This window comes from Lampris incognitus, chromosome 4 (genome assembly GCF_029633865.1).
Source record: "Lampris incognitus isolate fLamInc1 chromosome 4, fLamInc1.hap2, whole genome shotgun sequence".
Lineage (NCBI taxonomy): Eukaryota > Metazoa > Chordata > Actinopteri > Lampriformes > Lampridae > Lampris > Lampris incognitus.
In genome coordinates this window covers 48393297-48400825 of record NC_079214.1, presented here as the reverse complement: position 1 = coordinate 48400825, position 7529 = coordinate 48393297, and the positions used below count along the sequence as shown (strand labels likewise).

Sequence of the window (7529 nt, the reverse complement as noted above, 5' to 3'; positions counted from 1 at the left end):
TTTTCTTTCTTCTATTCCACATCTTCTTGTTCCAAATTTATAGTTGAGTATCTTTGATCTCAACCCACAAAGTGTAACTCTTGATCACATGCTCCAGCATGTCCACAGTCTCACAAAACCGTTCAGCCATTGATTTTCCTGTTGCCATCTTAATCAACCATCATCTGATGATTTATTAAGATGGCACCAGAGCAGGAAAAAACATCCTTTGTACCACGCAAACCTGGAAACTTGGCTCATAATTTGCATGTGATCTCTCAGCGACTGCTCTGTCTTTTGAGCGATGCTGTTTGGTTGACAATACGATTTGTCACCCCGTTATAATATTGTGGCCCGATTAAACCCGTTTGTAAACAAATCCTTTTTTTCTTCATTTGCCTTTAAATCCACTCATTCAAACCTATATTTGACGACGTATTTTACAATTGCGAAAGCTGGGGTGGGGGGTTCGCCACATCGTGTGACAAATATACGACAGTAGATGGCGCTACTACAATGTAGGTTGGATAAACGCCCGTCAGAAGGAAGGTGTACTCAATCGTTTGCGCTTTGTCCGCTGCGGTGACGTATTTCCTGGGGGTTGTGCGGACCACTTAGCGGTCCAAAGGGTATCATGACTATTTATAACCAGGAGTTGTATGTTGTTCTTTTCATCGGTGTTGTCGCGTCGGTTTGCGGCGTCGCGTCGCGGTGTTGAATACAAACAAGGGCGAAGGGAACACGATGTAAAGAGGAAAGCTGGTAAGTTGTGAGAGTTAAAGTTTTTTTTTTTCTTCTGGTCTTTCGAGGGTTGGTCGGCGAGTCCGTCAGTGAGCTAGCCGCTTGGTGTTTTTTTCTCGGGTCCGGGTACCGGTGGGACGGGGGGTAAAGGGGAGGGGGGGTAATAGCTTGTGCTGTCAGTAGATTTGCCCCGCTGTCACTGACACTCTTGTTATACGTGACGTCGACGGCACTGCGTCCGTCCGTCTGCCGAGCGGCGTCTCTTGCCACAGACTGCGTTGCAGCCGCGGCCAGCCGAGCTCGTAAACGTGACGACCGGAGCTATCGGGAGAGCTCACAAACCCGTTTTAACGGGGAAGCGGAGAGGTCCGCAGCACACGGGTCGGGTCCCACATTGTGTCAAGTTGCTGATAACGCGAAACGATCTCCAGACATATTGTCAGCAAAGGATTCGTCAGATCGGCAGTTGGAAGTGTGGGTCCAGCCGCGGGTCCGTGTGTACCAAATGACTAGCTACGTGTCGCTGTCAATGATTTAACGATTGCGGTGAGTGCTGCGATTGTGAACTACTGGCGATGTTGTTCCCATTATGATGATCGTGCGAATGTAACTTTCGCGTACAAACGAGACGAGATTCACGTTAGGCCTGTTTTTTACAATTTAACTATGCAGAGAGAAGTTTTTCTACTTGCCGGACTGCGGTGGGTTAATGTTCTTTGGCTCAGTGGTTATGAAGAAGCTAGCTCTTTAACTTTTGTCCCAGCGTCACAACGGGTTTCTTAAAAAAAACAACAACGACAAAACAAACAACAAAACACTCGAGGCGTGTTATCAATGTTTAGGTGTAACCTATTATTCAACCAATATATGAAGTTATGTGGAGACTCAAGTGTCGATTCCATAGTCAATCCAAGCTGCGCTTTAATATCTGCATGAGTCAGTCTAGCTCATTAAATAAATGGTTGGTCTACAGCTATCACGTGTGTGTGTGTGTGTGGGGGGGGGGGTCATAATTGAAATGGGTAGATTAAGGTCTGTTAATTACTACTTCCCTTCTTTGACCTCTCACCACTCAACACACGTTGCATTTTGACACCTTTTGTTTTGCATTTTAAATGATGCGAGGACCGGGGCAAGATGACTGCTTTCTCATTTGTCATATATATTTGATCAGTTTAAGCCCTTAAAGTTAAAGTGCTAAGGCAGGGTGAGCAATGGTTATTCAGACAGCCAAGGTTTAGACACATGATGAACCTGCAATTTTTGCCCTAAACACTCAGATCTGTACATTAATGCAGTATTTAGCTGCTGTATGCTATAACCCAATATCAAAAAAAGGTTATTGCACACAGGGACTTCCAGCATCTGAAAGTAATATCTATTCAACACAACGTACGTATTATAAAACAAAATATATTTGCTTGTCTACTCACAATGTTGGGACCCCTGATGGTAGTGCTGCCAGGTTGAGTGAGTGTTGGCATAATGTACTGCAATTCTAGAAAATAAATTCAAGTTTCAAAAAATTGAGAACGGACACAGCATGGCTTTTGAGAATAAAGTAAAAAAATAGAGTTGTTTCACACATACATGAGGTAATTGCCTGACAAACCTTCAAACCAAGGTCAAAGCTGAGCATGTAAAATGTCAATTTTCAGCTTATTTGCAAAGGTTCTGGTAATTTAGTGTTTGTGAAGGACTGCAGTAGCTGGAGCCTAAACCAAAACGAGTATTATTGGTCACAGTCTCATATACAAGTCTTAGAGGCAAATGTGAGCAGAAGAAAGCTTTAATAAATGAGAATCTGTAGGCTTATAATTGAACATTTATGAAATCAGCATGGTTCCCACACATGCTGGAAAAACTCAAAAATCTGGAAATGTATAGACTTGTTTTCCAGTCATGGAAAATGATAAAATTGATCAAATGTCCAGAAAATATTTTGAGGTCATGGAAAATTCTCAAGTTTGGCTATAAAATCCTATTTCTCACCCTAAGAGGGTATATTATTTACATTATATTTAGCTCATGAGAATGCATATCAGTTTGGTTGTGATGTTCAGTGGGAATCCAAAAATTACACAGTCCATTTACAGACTGATGAGGCTTCCACTGGTAGTTAATACTGAATAATATGACCTTCTGTGAGCAACGGCTGTCATGTATGTCCAAGCAAAAGTTGTGGAAAATGTCCTTGAAAGGTCCTGGAAAATGATGTTGTCAAAAGAATGGGAACCCTTAATCAGGTTATTACAGTACCTTCAAATTTCTTTCGTTTGGGATGCTGCACATCCACCTGTTTTGTTTGGGCTATCTGGTACATGGTGAAAATTATGAAATAAACATAAAATTATTTGTTTATTAGGGGAATTTCCCTTATTTTATGTCTTAGACTTTGAAATTATTTTAGGCTTATGTCCCCTGCAAACAAGCTCATGTTTTCTATTAATAAGAGTATGATAGATGTTGAGGCTAAGTAGAGGCGATTAGCTTCATGTTTCCTAGATATATTTTACTTCTCTCTCTGGCACTCTGCCCCAGAACATTTTAATATATAACCTATTAATCGTCGAAGTCTGATGTCTACATTGCACAAGGCAGAATCCATACCCCCAGCTGCGTGCATACAAATTAATACTATATTACTGGCCCCTTGTTGTTTGAAGTTGTGGTTTTGCGCACTGTTTTTTCATTACTAATTATTTAGCATCACAGAACAGAATGTTCAAGATTTAATCATTCTCTTCAAAGTCAAAATTTCTGCTCTCTGTAAAATAATTCTCGTCCTAATGCAGTAGTTATACAGTACTTAATTATTTGTTGCGAGAAAGATCGGTTTTGCAGTCGTTTCACCTAAATTCACAAAAATATCATCCCCTGTAGCACATCTAATATATCATCATCTAATATAAACAGCATGCAAAAAGGTATGAGGAATTTACTTCGCATAGGAGTTGTACTTTAATGGGAAATTATTGAGATTTAATGTAAAATACCAGATAAGAACAATTTAACACTGATGCTCTGCCATACATTTTTTCAGGCAAAATTGTATAATCCAAGGAAATTTCACTGCAAGTGGGATTTTTGAATGCAAAGTCAGAGCTGTTCTCTTGCAGGTCTAGCAAAATTGCATACAGAAACTCCACTGAGCCCTCGAATGTTCAGCATTAACTATCTGTGGTTGGATGGATGGATGGACACGTGTGTGAAAATGGAAGCATGTGCACAGTGTTACAGGAATAAATTATGATTTTAGAGTGTCGCTTATCCAAATCACAGTAAATTTAGTTTCAACATCATTGTGCTGTCATTGCATTAACTTGCCCCGAGGCCCCCTACTATCTTGCCAAAGTGGTCTCCAGTCTGACCATATTTGGGTACTATGAGCAACTTGAGATATTGATTCCATTTGTGGTAAAATGGTTTTCTAGAGCGAAATTTTTTTCCTTAGGTTTTGAATATTGACAAGGGTCACTAAGCAAAAGTTATTTGACTCCAGTGAATTTTAAAATGACCTATGGCGAGTTGAAAATCTGTTCTTTTGCAAATGGTGTTGAGGAGTTTTGCAATGAAGACTGGTGTTACAGATTAAAGATAGGCTTTTTGGATGTAAAAATATTTGTCTAACTTCAAATTTGACAGTGTCTTTTGTTACTTACCTTATCACAGTCTGGCATTTGTTTTCGTTGACTGTTGTATCCTGACTAGTCATGGCCAGATAGCTGACATCTTGTTTGTGTTTTCCCAGCAGTCAAGTAACTTACTGGTATTCCATGGTGTGTGGATTTCACAATGACTTTGAACAAGCCCACTGGTTGAGTGCCCAGTTGAGGTCACAAATGGCACTTCTACTTTGAACCTTGCATGTCTGGTACATAAATACTGGCTTGGAAAGCTACACAGCTCTTTTTATGTGAAGTCTGCTTTGGTTTGCATTTGATTTAAAAATGACACTACTCAGGAGAGAGGTGAGTGATGTATAGTTGACAGAGGAAATTTTGTTTTTCAGGTGCTAGACTATGCCGGAAAAAGTTTCTTTGAGATTTTATTATTGATTTTTTTTTTTTGGTCATTAAGTTGCACTGAATGAATACTTTGGAGCCACTCAAAATTTTAGGGTTATTTCAGACCAGTAGTTTCACAGTTTTTAAAGGGAAACTGAGTGAAAAAATCAAAATGAGTGTCATTACCATCTGAAACACTGAAGTGCTGTGACTGGCTGATGTGCTAGATTTTGCATCAAGTGGCATTAAGTGCACAATTTTGTTGAAAGACTGCTGTGACTGCACCGCAACACAACCAAAGTTTCTGTAAGTCAAAAATATTTCTTTGTCCTCAGGTGTGCTTTAGTTTTTTCTTTAAAACAAGAAATGTCATCACTATTGTGGGTTCAACAGGGTTATAAAATCAATCATACATTTATTCACATTAATTTAAGTGTTTTAATATTTTATAATTAAACTACTAAAATTGATGGAATAATCTGGTTGTAGTAACACTGTGCTACAGACTTGGCTAGTATTGCACCACTAATGGGAATACTTTACTTGGCAGAGGATGTCTTTAATGAATATTGCAGCAAAAACAGGCAGGACAACAGCTTACTCAAATGAAACAATTTATTAAAATAATCAACACTAATTATCAAACTAATGCTCGATCAGGTACAGTCAATAATGAGCAGCACAGAGGGTGATATGTGGTAGAATGAACGAATGAATGAATGATGATTTATTTCGAACATTTAAACAAGCAGGATATAACATACAGATAATCCATTGCCAATAATTTGAAGTGATAAACAAATCCACACATCAAACTCAGTGAACAAATCTCCATATACATCAGATCATTCGTTACATGTTCGAAAAGGAGTAGGAGGAAGTACACCCCTTCTCACCTACTCTTAAGTTAATTCAGCTACTATACATTACAAAAGGAACATAAATAAATATTTATTACAAAAGAATATGACCAAAAAAAAAAGAAGAAAAAATAAATATATAACAACCCAGATATCCACTCAGTGTCATAGGAAAATGAAAAAAATTAATTAGGAATGTTTGGAGATAATTAAAACTTTAACAGTTAACACAACTCTTCATCATCCCTATATCTCTTGAAAATCAGGCCTTTGTACTTCTTGAACTGCGTAATGTTTATGCTTATGTTTGAGTTCCATGCTCAAACTGTTCCACAATTTCACCCCACAGATTGAAATGCCCATGCTCTTCAAAGTTGTTCGAACACATAATTTTTTGAAGTTTAATTATCCTCTCAAATTATATTCCCCTTCTCTATCTAAGAATATTTTTTTTGTATATTACTCGGTAGTAGATTGTTTCTTGCTGTGTTAAATTCTACTAAATCCCTGAACTTCAAGGCACTTGACTTTAAAAATAGCTTGTTGGTGTTCACGATATCCTTCCTACATTATTAACTATCCTTATGGCTCTTTTTTTGTAGTATACATAATGGTTGTAGGTTGGTTTTGTAGGTGTTACCCTATACCTCCACACAGTAGTTCAGATATTGCAAAATAAATGAACAGAGTGTGCAATGATTTATGTTCCAGAATGTGACTTGCTTTTCTCATTACTGAATGCTCCTTGCCGATTTTGCTCATACATATGCTATGTGAGGTTTCCAGCAGATTTTATGGTCTAGTATCATACCTAGAAATTTATTTTCATATACTCATTCTAATTGGACATGGTCTATCACTACTTTTAATTTGGTATTTATTATATGATTTCCAAACAACATAAACTTTGTTTTGTCCAGATTTAAGGATAATTTGTTTTTAATTTGTCATCATCTCCAAAAACTGCTGTAAATTTTCACCAGAACAAAATATATTTGTGTCATCAGCAAATAAAACAAATTTCAATATTTTTGATATCTTGTATATATCATTTAAGTACAGAATGAACAATTTTGGACCTAAAACTGACCCCTGAGGTACACCACAAGTAATATCCATTCATGACGATTTATGTTCACCTATCATTACAAACTGCTGCCCGTTACTTAAATAATTTCTTAGCCAATTCTGTACCACCCCTCTGATATCATATCTTTCCAATTTATCTATTAATCTGTTGTGGTCAATAGTGTCAAAAGTTTTTTTTTTAGGTCTATAAATAGTCCCACGGCAAACTTTTTTTGGTCCATCCAGTTTGTTATTTCTTCAATTAATTAAATGAGCGCCAGAGATGTTGATCTGTTGTTCAAAACTAGTACTGGCTATCGGTCAACAGATTGTGCTTCTCAAGGAATTTGTCTCATCTAACAGCAACGAGTTTTTCTAGTATTTTGTCGAATTGTGACAATAATGAAATTGGTCTGTAGTTTGTAAATTGGTGTCCATCTCTGGTTTTATATAGGGGTATAACTTTTGCTATTTTCATTTTGCTTGGAACTTAACTAGATTGAAAGGACATGTTATAGTTGTGGGTTAGTGCTTTAGCAATACATTCGATTACTTTATTAACTATTATCATATCAATATCATTCCAGTCAGTAGATTTTTTTGTTCTTGCATTTGTTTACAATGTCCACGATTTCCTTCTCTTCTACTGCGCTAAGAAAAATGGAACTTGGATTTCTGTCCCCATAATCATAATCACTATCATTCCCCACTGTGATTGTTTGTGTGTAATTGATTTTTCCTGCCAGTTTTGGGCCCGCATTTACAAAGAATCTGTTGAAGCCATTGACGACGTCTTCCATGTTATTTATAGTCTTATCACTATCTGGAAAGTATTGAGGGCAGCTTGGTCTTCTAGATCCGTTTCTGATAATAC

General features: G+C 37.5%; 1 protein-coding gene across 1 annotated transcript in view; it reads left to right on the top strand.

Moving 5' to 3' along the window:
* The first annotated feature begins 602 nt into the window (after positions 1–602).
* furina (furin (paired basic amino acid cleaving enzyme) a) overlaps positions 603–7529 on the top strand; it is a 120372-nt gene continuing 113445 nt past the window's right edge. The window contains exon 1 of the mRNA XM_056278306.1: positions 603–741. The gene's annotated coding sequence lies outside the window, so the exon portion shown is untranslated. The remainder of the gene's footprint in view (positions 742–7529) is intronic.